Genomic DNA, 13,600 nt, shown 5'->3' with positions numbered 1-13,600 from the left:
CTAAGAACCTTTTGTATAAGATCAAGTGTAGTAGCGTTCTTATAAGTTTAGGATATGGCGGGTGAGGGGAATGTAAACAGATGCCCAAGAAGCGCTGAAATAATATTGGTAAATGATAAAAGTTTGCCAGTATAGTTTGTGGATTACACAGCAGGGTGGCGACAAAGTTAACAAGTTTGATGTGGAAGCCATGAAAACAACCCAAAATTCTGCCCGACACAGCTCGTTTGATAAGGGGACGATGTATGGAGGCAGTGAACTAGTAGTAGATTAAAGGTGCTGCAGTTAAAACTATGTTAGTTGGATCTTGAGATGGAGCTGGCGCTCCGCAGCCAGGCGAGCTTTCGCCAATCCAAGCCCCTGTCTCTAGGCTACTCCCCAAACAGCACTTCTAAGAACCTTTTGTATAAGATCAAGTGTAGTAGCGTTCTTATAAGTTTAGGATATGGCGGGTGAGGGGAATGTAAACAGATGCGCAAGAAGCGCTGAAATAATATTGGTAAATGATAAAAATTTGCCAGTATATTTTGTGGATTACACAGCAGGGTGGCGACAAAGTTAACAAGTTTGATGTGGAATCCATGAAAACAACCCAAAATTCTGCCTGACACAGTTCGTTTGATAAGGAGACCATGTATGGAGGCAGCTATATGGACGACTTTTGGAGGCAGCTATGGCAATGACGTGTGGAGGTAGCAATGGAGACAACGTGTGGAGGCAGCTAAAGAGACGACATGTGGAGGCCGCTATGGAGACAATTTAATTTGGATAGTGCCTGTATGTGGCAGTCCAAAAAAGTTTTCAAACCAGAGGAGCAGGTAGGTGGTCCTCCAGAAAAATTAAATAAATTGAGTGCCTGTATGTGGCAGTCCAAAAAAGTTTTCAAACCAGAGGAGCAGGTAGGTGGTCCTCCAGAAAAATTAAATAGATTTAGTGCCTGTATGTGGCATTCCCAAAAATTGCTTAAAACAGAGGACCGGGTAGGTGGCCCTCCAGAAAAATTAAATATATAGAGTACTATAGCTAGAGCCAGTTGGCCCTGGCAAAAAATAGCCAGTTTCCTATGCTTTAGTGTACAAAGAGGAGGAGAAGGAGGACAATGAGGAGGAGGAGTGCATACATTATTCAGGTTGAGCTTCTTTCACCTGTTGGAGAATGAAAATCTGGAGAAATCCAGGCTTTATTCATCTTGATAAGCGTCAGCCTGTCAGTGCTGTCAGTCGACAGGCGTGTACGCTTATCGGTGATGATGCCACCAGCTGCACTGAAAATCCGCTCGGACAACACGCTAGCGGCAGGGCAGGCAAGAACCTCCAAGGCTTACAGCGCCAGTTCGTGCCACATGTCCAGCTTTGAAACCCAGTAGTTGTAGGGAGCTGTGTGATCATTTAGGACGATGGTATGGTCAGCTACGTACTCCCTTACCATCTTTCTGTAAAGATCAGCCCTACTCTGCCGAGACTGGGGACAGGTGACAGTGTCTTGCTGGGGTGACATAAAACTGGCAAAGGCCTTGTAAAGCGTACCCCTGCCAGTGCTGGACAAGCTGCCTGCTCGCCTAATCTCCCTCGCTACTTGTCCCGCAGAAGTACGCCCTCTGCCGCTAGCGCTGTCAGAAGGGAAATACTGTTTCAGCTTGTGCACCAGGGCCTGCTGGTATTCATGCAATCTCACACTCCTTTCCTCTCCAGGGATGAGAGTGGAAAGATTTTGCTTGTACCGTGGGTCCAGGAGAGTGAATACCCAGTAATCGGTGCTGGAATAAATTCTTTTAACGTGAGAGTCACGGGATAGGCAGCCTAGCATGAAATCTGCCATATGCGCCAGAGTCCCAACGCGCAAAAATTCACTCCCCTCACTGGCCTGACTGCCCATTTCCTCCTCCTCCAACTCCTCCAACTCCTCTTCTTCTGCCCATACACGCTGAACAGTGAAGGACTGAACAATGGTCCCCTCTTCTGTCTCGCCAACTTTCTCCTCCTCTTCCTCCTCATCCTCCTCCACCTCCTCCGATATGCGCTGAGAAACAGACCTAAGGGTGCTTTGGCTATCAACAAGGGAATCTTCTTCCTCCGTCTCTTGTGACGAGCGCAAAGCTTCCGACTTCATGCTGACCAGAGAGTTTTTCAACAGGCCAAGCAGCGGGATGGTGAGGCTGATGATGGCGGCATCGCCACTGACCATCTGTGTTGACTCCTCAAAGTTACTCAGCACCTGACAGATATCAGACATCCACGTCCACTCCTCATTGTAGACTTGAGGAAGCTGACTGACCTGACTACCAGTTCTGGTGGAAGTTGACATCTGGCAGTCTACAATCGCTCTGCGCTGCTGGTAAACTCTGGATAACATGGTTAATGTTGAATTCCACCTCGTGGGCACGTCGCACAACAGTCGATGAGCGGGCAGTTGGAGGCGGCGCTGCGCTGCCCAGAGAGTGGCAGCATCTGTGCTGGACTTCCTGAAATGCGCACAGATGCGGCACACCTTTGTGAGCAAATCAGACAGATTGTTGTATGTCTTTAGGAAACGCTGAACTATCAGATTTAACACATGGGCCAGGCATGGCACATGTGTCAGTCTGCCGAGTTGCAGAGCCGCCACCAGGTTACGGCCGTTGTCACACACAACCATGCCTGGCTTCAGGTTCAGCGGTGCCAGCCACAGATCAGTCTGCGCCAAGATGCCCTGTAATAGCTCTTGGGCGGTGTGCCTTTTATCGCCTAGGCTCAGCAGTTTGAGCACCACCTGCTGTCGCTTAGCAATGGCACTGCTGCTGTGCCTAGAGCTACCGACTGATGGCGCCATGCCCACGGATGGTAATTCGAAGGAGGAGGAGGTGGAGGAGGGGTGGGAGGAGGAGGAGGCATAGTAGGCCTTTGAGACCTGGACCGAGGTAGGCCCCGCAATCCTCGGCGTTTGCAGTATATGAGCAGCCCCAGGGTCAGACTAAGTCCCAGCCTCCACCAAGTTAACCCAATGTGCCGTCAGCGATATATAGTGGCCCTGCCCGGCAGCACTCGTCCACGTGTCCGTGGTCAGATGGACCTTGTCAGAAACGGCGTTGGTCAGGGCACGGATGATGTTCTCTGACACATGCTTGTGCAGGGCTGGGGAGGGCTCGGCCGCCGCCATGAGGTTTCGAAAGGCCTCGGTCTATACCAGCCTATAGGGCAGCATCTCCAGGCTAAGCAACTTGGAGATGTGGACATTGAGGGCTTGGGCGTGTGGGTGGGTTGCGCTATACTTTCTTTTGCGCTCCTGCGTCTGGGGTATGGAGAGATGAACGCTGGTGGATGCTGTGGAGGATCGTGGAGGCGAAGATGGGGTTTTCGCACGGGAGGTGTTTGGGCTGTGGTCCTGGGCAGGGGGCTGACTAGCAGATGACACAGGGGAAGGAGCAGTGGTGTGCCCGGCCGGAGGTGAACGGGCTTGGTGCCATTGAGTGGGGTGTTTAGCATTCATATGCCTGCGCATACTGGTGGTAGTTAAGCTAGTAGCGGTGGAACCCCTGCTGATCCTGGTTTGGCAAAGGTTGCACAGCACAGTCCGTCGGTCATCCGGTGTTTCTTTAAAGAACCTCCAGACTTCTGAAAATCTAGCTCTTACCACGGAAGCTTGACTACGGGCAACATTTGGCGCTGATGCACCCGCTCTGGCCCTGCCTCTCCGTTTGGCCCCACCACTGCCTTTTCCAACCTGTTCTGCTATAGGACTCGCCTCCGTCTCAGAAGCACTGTGTTCACCCGGCCTATCAACCCAGCTTGGGTCTGTCACCTCATCATCCTCCGATCCCTCAGTCTGCTCCCCCCTCGGACTTCCTGCCCTGACAACAACTTCACCACTGTCTGACAACCGTGTCTCTTCATCGTCCGACACCTCTTTACAAACTTCTTCCACTACGTCAATAATGTCATCATCACCCACAGACTGCGACTGGTGGAAAACCTGGGCATCGGAAAATTGCTCAGCAGCAACCGGACAAGTGGTTTGTGACTGTGGGAAGGGTCCAGAAAACAGTTCCTCAGAGTATGCCGCTTCAAATGCCAAATTTTGCTGGGAGGGGGCAGACTGGGGGGAAGGAGGCTGAGGTGGAGGAGCCGGAGGAGTGCTGATTTCGGTGACATGGGTGGACTGCGTGGAAGACTGACTGGTGGACAAATGGCTAGATGCATTGTCCGCAATCCACGACATCACCTGTTCGCACTGTTCTGGCCTCAACAGTGCTCTACCACGAGTCCCAGTAACTTGAGACATGATGAACCTAGGGAGTGTAGCTCTGCGGCGTTCCCCTGCTCCCTCATCAGCAGGTGGTGTCTCACCCCGCCCAGGACCACGGCCTCTGACCCCTGCAGTAGTTGGACGCCCACGTCCACGCCCTCGTCCTCTACCCCTAGCCCTTGGGTTAAACATTTTCCAAAAGTGTAAACTTTTAATTTTTTTTTTTTTTTGTGTTTATTTTTTTTTATTTATTTTTTTTTTTTAACAAAACGTTGCTTTCCTATTGCTATGGCTAGTTTCTAACCTACACTGACAGCACACAACTGGATTTTGTGCTGTGCCTGATGAGTTTGAGCTATAGAATGAAATAAAGGTAAAAAAAATAAATAAATCAGCAGACTCTGCCTAATTCTAATCAAACCCCTAATAAATTGTCCCACTTCGGTGTTTGAGGTGGATATGCGTGTCACTAAGAGCTTAACACAACGGTCGCAGGTCTCCCAGCAAATTCCTCACAATATGGTACTAGCTGCACTACTAGTGCCATCAAGCCCAGCCACAAGCAAATAAAAAAAAAATGTATAACGTTATTGTAGCCCTAAGAAGGACTGTTGGGTTCTTGTAGAATCACTCCTGCCTAACACTATTCTAATAGAACACCCTAACGCTTTCCCTGACCAGCAGGAGCTCTCTCCCTAGCAGCATCCAGACAGAGAATGATCCGAGCAGCGCGGGCAGGGGCTAGTCTATTCCAGGGTCACCTGATCTGGCCAGCCAACCACTGCTATCGACGTGTAAGGGTACCACGTCATGCTGGGTGGAGTGCAGAGTCTCCTGGCTTGTGATTGGCTCTGTTTCTGGCCGCCAAAAAGCAAAACGGCGGGAAATGCCATTTTCTCGAGCGGGCGAAGCATTCGTCCGAGCAATGAGCAGTTTCGAGTACGCTAATGCTCGAACAAGCATTAAGCTAGGACGAGTATGTTCGCTCATCTCTAGCCATAAGCCATTTGGACAAGAACCTGACACTCAGAACCACCCATGAAAAGTGCAATGTAGAGTTGTACCAGACACACAAGGCTGGTTGGACAAGAGGTCAACCAGCATTTTTGGCACAGCAGTTGATAAGTAACCAAAATCTATGAAGGCCAAATTGCAGAGTAAAAAGTACATCGGGACGTGAAGAGGAGAGTTCATTGTGATGACACATATTATACAGCAAAGTTCAATGATGGTGATTAAGTAAATGACCAAAAATAACAAAAATAGAGCAATGTTTATCTTCAGGTCCTTGGAGAAACCTAAGAGAATGACTTCACTGATGACCGTCTGGTTCTCAATTTGCATCCTATACAATCTTATATATGTATAGTATATTACTCAGTATATAGATATATCAGTAATCTAAAATTTCTTAAATAACAAAAAAAATATTACATCTATCTTTCACAAAAATTACTCATTTATTGATTGGTAACAAGTCAGGAATGAAGATATAGGAGTTACAGCCACACTTCTTGTGTCCGGAAGGGATTAACTAGAAAAAATCTATTGTATTTAGCTTCACTCATCAAGTTTTTAAAGTTCTAAGCCTCCTAACATCTTAGAATCTCATTGTTTAAAAAAAATGGTGCCAAGTTAGGTCAGACAAATTGTAAATATTTGTTATTAAGGTATTTAGGTGAAAAAAATGTCAATAACGAACATTTAGAATTTTTTTCCATTTTGGAAAATTTTTACTAAGTAAATGCTAGGTACGTCATCACAATTTTTAAATTCAAAATTACCTGGATATTTTAAAGTGTTATCACCCATGGTAACAAAAATACAAAAATAGGAAGTGGTTAGAAGAGTGAAAACTGGCTTCAGCGCTGAGGACTTACATTTATATACAATTAGTACATGGAAACATATTCCTAGTTCTTTTTTGGTCTCCTCATTGTACTCTTAACATCTTTGTTATTTAAGGTATAAATTAGAGGGTTTATTGAAGGGCAGATAATGTAAGAAAAGACAGATGAGTATTTGCCATGCTTTGTGGAGTATTGGGATGAGGGTCCAAAGTACAACAACAAGGCAGATCCATAGGCTAAAACCACCACAGTGATGTGGGATGTACAGGTGGAGAAGGCCTTCAATCTACTCTTAGAAGGAATCTTTAGTATAGAGGATATAATACAACCATAAGAAGCAATAACAAATAGAAAAGGAAGAAAAAGGCCAATAAAACAAGTCAGAAGCATCAAAACTGTATTCCCAAAAATATCATCGCAAGCCAGCTGCATGATAGCAAGAGCTTCACACATGAAGTGGTTGATGTGGTTTGGGTAGCACAGCTCCAGTGACATGGAAAGAGATGGTATTATGAGGATCCCAAAGCTGACAATCCACATCAAGGCTGTTAAACAGTGACAAGTTTTCCAGCTCATGAGCACTGGATAGTGAAGGGGGCGGCAGATGGCAACATAGCGGTCATAAGCCATGAGGGCGAGGAGAAGACTTTCAGTCCCTGACACAAGAAACACAGTATAGAATTGTAGAGCACAAGCGCCAAGGGATATTGACCTTTGAGCAGAGAATAAGTCAGCCAGAAGTTTTGGCACCACAGCTGTTGAGGTACACAAGTCCATAAAGGATAAAATACAGAGAAAAAAGTACATGGGGATATGTAACCGAGGGTTCATGAGAATGACCAAAATGATGAGCCCATTCCCAATGATTGTGGCAACATATATGGCCAAAAATAAGATAAATAGACAAATATTGACACGAAGATCGGAGGAAAATCCTAAGAGAATAAATTCTGTGGCGATTGTGCGGTTCCTGGCGCTCATGATTATGGATTATAAAAATTACCCTGAAGACATTGGGAAACAAAGGAATCGCTTTCAATAACAATGCAGGTTATTAGCCGTGATCTTCTCCTACTTAGAGCTGATTTTTTGGTTTTGAATGAAGGTGCACAACAATTTTTTCTTTCATTCTATCTTCAAATTCAAAAAAATAATAAAAATCAAACTAAAGTTTTGGAAAGAAAAGGGAAAAAATAATTTTAAATTAATTGCTAGTCAGTACAGGACAATACAGCTATAGGATTCCCAAAACACACACAGAGAAAACTAAATTTTATTGCTGTCAGTGCAGCTGATCTAGAACAATCTAAAATTGAGAAAAATAGGGTAACGTGTACAAAAAACATATGGATTGTCAGATATCAGTACCGGCTTCTGGACCAAAAACACGAAATACAATATGAGTAAAATGCCAGTAGAATTTGGGTAATTATTTTAGCCAAAACACAAATCCATGGGATCAGTGCCTGATTTCTTCCAAAAAAGGACTTTTGTTGATTCCCTCTGTTGTTAGAGATCCTGTCATGGAGGTGGGAGAGCTCCAGCATACTGACAATCTACCCCACCTCTTAAGTGCTCCTGACTCTGCTGACTCTGGAATGAGGGAGTTGAGGAAGAAGTCATCTGTGTGTGTGAGACTCACTGAAGAGAATTCCTGAGGGAGGCGTGATTGAGGAGGTTGAGAGAGATGCTGGCTGAGTTGTGTTTGACAGGTTCCCTTTATGGGGACATTTCACCACCTTCACCAACTCCTACTTTTTAATTTTGGCTTGGGGAAGATATCCCACTTCTGCCCCTATCTAAAGAATATTACACTGATTGCTGTGGAATTCTGGGGCAGATAATTCCAATTCTGCCGGAATCAGTGAAGTGACACATTTGATGCATTAATATGGGAAGTTGTGTTCTGTAAATATGTTGCTTTGAGCCTCGGTGTCACTTCATTTATTAAAAAATAATCTCCCCAATACCTTCTTTAAGCGCCCAGATCACGGCACGTAAAGTGACAATATCTTAGCATGGGAATAGATTAAAGGAAAAACCTGTAACCCCTGATTAATAATTTTGCCCGGTTTTCATTACCGTTCTCCAGAATAGCAGAGAAGAGAACTACATTGTAATAAGGAGAATGTCCGGATGTATAGAAGAACCTATTACATGGCGTGGGATAGAATAACCCGGCACACAGCAGTGCGGAGGACGGATGACTAATCACATGGCTCCGGGTGCACAATGATCCGATTACAGGGTAACTGGAATCTGCAATTTTAAGCCACATGTAGAAATAGAGGGAAGAGAGGAAAGACGTGAAGATATAGAAACACGATAATCTCCCGAGATCAATTATAATCCGACAAATATAGACCTTGCAGCAATGATACAGGAGGGATCCACAATACATATTCCTCTGGCCTTGGCAGTTTATAACTTTTCTGCACAGGTCAAATTTTGTATTAAAAATATAAAAAAAAATGTATACTGTATAGCTTGATTTTAAACCCTAAATGAACACCATATTTGGTTTTTATCAATGGTCATCGATGGGTTCTTCTTCCAATTTAAGGCCCTGCTCCCAGGGTTTAAAAAAATTATAATAAAATAAAATGGATGGTAGCAGCATTTTACTGAGGTTTTTAGCCTAGTTGAATGTTGAATGAGACCAATACCCTTTCACATGCCTAAGACAGGAACTATGGGTAGGGACTGTCCTGATTGGCTCACAAGTTGATGGGCAGCTTCCATGAACCAATTGTCACAATAGCATGGAGAAGTCGTGAAACATAAGAGATTGATTTCACGGCCACGGGTGCCCCTGCGACCCATACATATCCTGGGTCGCAGGCGCCCCTGTGTGCCTTACTCTGCCCCCGGGAACCTGCCTGCCGGCCAACTCGGCTGGCCCGGGTCTAGCGGTGGGCCAGCGCACTGATAATTGCGGGCTAGCCAGCCTTCCTGTGTCCCCTTCCAGATCTTTGGGCCTATTACATAGAGAAAGCTCCTCTGTGATATCCCAGAGAATTCCTGTGTTCCTGGTTGTTCCATTTCCTACGTTCCTATGTGTTCCTGCTCCTGCGTTCCAGTGTGTTCCTGTGTTCCTGCTTTTCTATTTCTATGCTCCTGTTTGTTCCTGCCTCCCTGCTCCCGTGCTCCTGTGTGTTACAGTCCGTTCCTGTGTTCCGTTCCTGTGTTCCCGTTTCACTTCTGCCTGGACCTCCAGTTGCTGACCCCGGATTGGACTTGACCTTGCATCTTTGCCGCCTGCCCTGACCCTGTGCCTGGACTTGAACACAAGACTCCTGCAAATGTATCTCGACCTTGTCTGCTAGTCACACCTGTGGAATGACCTGCTGGTAACCCGCCGCAAGAAAGACCATCTTTCTTGCGGATCTGGTGAAGACCAATTGCCACTTAGATTCCCAGGTGTCTGCTATTATCACCACCCGCGGTGGTCCAGAGGATCCATTGATCCCGAATCCTGAGAGTAAGATCCAGCCATGAAACCCGTCGAGGTTCGGCTACCTATTTGGTCTGATCTTACCACTATCGTGGCTCATCAGTCCCAGCCGATTGCCACGAAAGGTAACCAGTTGGGACAAGTCACCACCATGTTGCAGCAATTGATGGCATCCCTTCCACAGAGTCAAGCTCTTGCGGCTCCTATTGCGACTCCTCCTTCTGCTCTGGTAAGCCTGCCTGCTCCTGAACCTAGGCTACGTTTATCTATGCCCGATAAGTATGATGAGGACCCCAAGCTGTGCAGGGTCTTAATTATTCAGTGCTCCCTGCATATTGAACTCATGCCATCTCAATTTGTCAAAGAGTGATCCAAGGTGGCATTTATCATCAGTCTCCTCTCCAGGAAAGCCCTGACCTGGGCTACCCCTCTTTGGGACAGAGACAACCTGGTCGTGGCTAATCACACGGCATTACTGGCGAAATTCCGGTCTGTATCCAAAGAACCAGAATGGACGTCCTCTGCTGAGACTGTGCTACTGAATCTGCACCAGGGGAATGCTTCCATGGGAGAATAGGCTGTCCAGTTCCCTACCCTGGCCTCAGAACTCTCTTGGATTCATGCAGCTCTGTCCGCAACCTTAAGGAAAGGTCTCTCTACTCAAGTTTAGGACGCAACCCCTTGGCCATCCACGACGAGTACCTCACCTGGTTCCAACTTTCCAAAGGCTGCTCCAGCCTCCAGCCTCCTGCAGAGGAGCCTACGCGGGTGGACAGAGCCAGACTCTCCTCCCAGGAACATTCCAGAAGACATCAGAGGACCTGTGGCTGTATTGCGCAAGTCCAGAGCATTTCATTGGGTCGTGTCCTGCTCGTCCCCAACATTTGGGAAACGCCAGCACCTTGGGTTCTTGGGAGAAGCGTCCCCAGTTGTGTGCAAAGCTTCTCCACGTCTGGTCATTCCCGTGCTCCTCAGTGTTGGCATTGTTAGCAAGTTTCAAGTGTGTGCCTTCTTAGACTGCGGGTCTGCAGGAAACTTTCTGGATGCTGCCCACCAGCACCTTATCCCGGTGATCTGCCTTGAGAAGTCCCTGGTCATCTCCTCAGTCAGTGGCCAGATTCTCTCTGACCCAGTCCAGTATCACACTGAACCACTGTGTTTGCTAGTTGGTGCCATTTATAAGGAGAGACTGTCCTTCTATGTAATTCTCAGTTCCACATCCTCCATCCAATTGGGACTTCCGTGGTTGCAGTGACACACACCTGTCCTCAACTGGCAGATTAAGGAGGTTCTTCACTGGGGTCCTGAATGCCAGTCTTGCTGTCTCATGGCTCTCCATCCAGTCTCTACTATGCCATCCTCCTTGTCTTTCAAGTCTCTGAAGGGTCTTCCCACCACTTGTGGACAATGCTGATGTCTTCTCTGAAAAGCAAACAGAGACCCCACCACCGCATCGTCCATACGAGTGTCCTATAGAGCTTCTGCCGGGCACATCACCTCCATGAGGTTAAGTTTACACGCTGTCCGTGCCTCAAACTGCGGCCATGTCGGCCTATATCAATGAGAATCTGCAGAAGGGTCCATCCACAAATCCTCTACTCCTTCCGGTGCTGGTTTCTTCTTTGTGGCCAAGAAAAATGGATCTGTCCGCCCCTGCATTGATTAAAGGGGGCTCAATAAAGAACCAGAATCTGCTGCCCTTGATCACGGAACACTTTCACCGCTTCAGTAGTACTAAGTTCTTCTCTAAATTAGACCTTTGAGGGGCATTGGTGTTGTAGAATGTTGTGCCATGCTCAAATATGCATAATGAGAGGCCAAGATCCCACCATAACATCTAAGAGTGGACTCTTTTTAAACTGACATCAGATGATTCCATAGATTACAACAGAACCTGTTCTGTTAAACGTGGATACATGTAGAAACACCCCAAAAGAGTGGAGAGGGTTTTGACAGTAATTTTGCATAGACGTAGCTGATCATTTTGCCCTCCTTTTCATCCATCAGTGTCCTCTTTCAATCTGTCAATAATCCATTAGTATTGCTAAAGCCAAAAACAACTAGGAGTTTATCCAAAACAGAGATGACCAGTAAAGGGGATATTTGCATGTCCTTTGCAGTGTTCCTCACTGTATGGGGGTAGTGTTCCTCACTGTATGGTGGTAGTATTCCTTGCTTTATGGTGGTAGGTTTTCTCCCTGTTTGGCGGTAGTGTTCCTCACTATGTGGTGGTAGTGTTCCTCACTGTATGGGGGTAGTGTTCCTCACTGGATGGGGGTAGTGTTCCTCACTTTATGGGGGTAGTGTTCCTCACTGTATGGCTGTAGTGTTGCTCACTGTATGGCGGGAGTGTTCCTCATTATGTGGTGGTAGTATTCCTTCCTGTATGGCGGTACAGTGAGTATTCCCTCACTGTAAGGAGGCAGTGTCCCTCACTGCATGGAGGTAGTGTTCCTCACTGCATGGCGGTAGTGTTCCTCACTGTATGGGGGCACTGTTCCTCATTGTATGGCTGGAGTGCTCCTCACAATGTGGTGGTAGTACTCCTTAATGTAAGGCGGTAATGTTCCTCACTGTATGGGGGTAGTGTCCCTCACTGTATGGAGGTAGAGTTACTAACTATATAGCGATAGAGTTCCTCACTGCATGGTGGGAGTGTTCCTCATGGTATGGCTGTAGTGTTCCTCATGGTATGCGGGTAGTGCTCCTCACTGTATTGCGGTAGTGCTCCTCACTGTATGAGGGTAGTGTTCCTTACTGTATGGGGGTAGTGTTCCTCACAGTATGGCGGTAGTGTTCCTCACTGGATGGGGGTAGTGTTCCTCACTGTATGGGGGTAGTGTTCCTCACTGTATGGGGGTAGTGTTCCTCACTGTATGGGGGTAGTGTTCCTCACTGTATGGTGGTAGTGTTCCTCACTGTATTGGGGTAGTGTTCCTCGCTGTATGGAGGTAGTGTTCCTCACTGTATGGGGGTAGTGTCCCTCACTGTATGGAGGTAGTGTTCCTCACTGTATGGCGGTAGTGTTCCCCACTGTATGGGGGTAGTGTTCCTCACTGTTCCTCACTATGTGGTGGTAGAATTCCTTACTGTATGGCGGTAGTAATCCTCACGATATGGCGGGAGTGCTCCTCACTGTATGGCGGCTGTGTTCCTCACTGTAAGGTGGTTGTGTTCCTCACAGTATAGGGGTAGTGTTCCTCACTGTATGGCGGTAGTGTTCCTCACTATCTGGTGGTAGTATTCCTTACTGCATAGTGGTAGTGCTCCTTACTGTATGGCGGTAGTGTTCCTCACTGTATGGCGGTAGTGTTCCTCACTGTATGGCGGTAGTGTTCCTCACTGTATGGGGGTAGTGTTCCTCACTGTATAGTGGTAGTGTTTCTCACTGCATGGGGGTAGTGTCCCTCACTGTATGGAGGAAGTGATACTCACTTTATGGGGGTATTGTACTCGCAACTGCTCGGTGCTCGGACGAGTATTTCACCCGCTCGAGAAAATGGCATCTCGCGGCTTTTAGATTTTTGGCGGCCAGAAATAGAGCCAATCAGAAGCCAGGAGACTCTGCAGTACACCCAGCATCACGTGGTTCACTTACATGTCTATAGCAGTGGTTGGCTGGCCTGATCAGGTGACCCTGGAATAGACTAGCCCCTGCCCGCGCTGCTCGGATCATGCTCTGTCTGGATGTCGTTAGGTAGAGAGCTGCTGCTGGTCAGGGATGGCGTTAGGGTGTTCTAGTTGATTACTGTTGGGCAGGAGTGATTCTCCAAGAACCCAACAGCCCTTGTTAGGGCTACATTAGCGTTTTTCAAAAGTTAAAGTGTCAGTGAAGTTAACGGCTTCCACATCAAACTTGTTAACTTCGTCACAACCCTGCTGTGTTATCCACAAAATATTCCGCCAAACTTTTATAATTGACCGATATTATTTCAGCACTACTTGCGCATCTCTTTACATTCCCCTCCCCCGCCATAACCTGGCCAAATACTTATAAGAACAGTACTACACTTGATCTTACACAAAAGGTATTTAGAAATGCTTTTTGTAGCCCCGCCTGCTTTGAAAATGATAA

This window comes from Engystomops pustulosus, chromosome 3 (assembly GCF_040894005.1).
Source record: "Engystomops pustulosus chromosome 3, aEngPut4.maternal, whole genome shotgun sequence".
Classification (NCBI taxonomy): domain Eukaryota; kingdom Metazoa; phylum Chordata; class Amphibia; order Anura; family Leptodactylidae; genus Engystomops; species Engystomops pustulosus.
Note: the sequence above shows the minus strand (reverse complement) of the source record.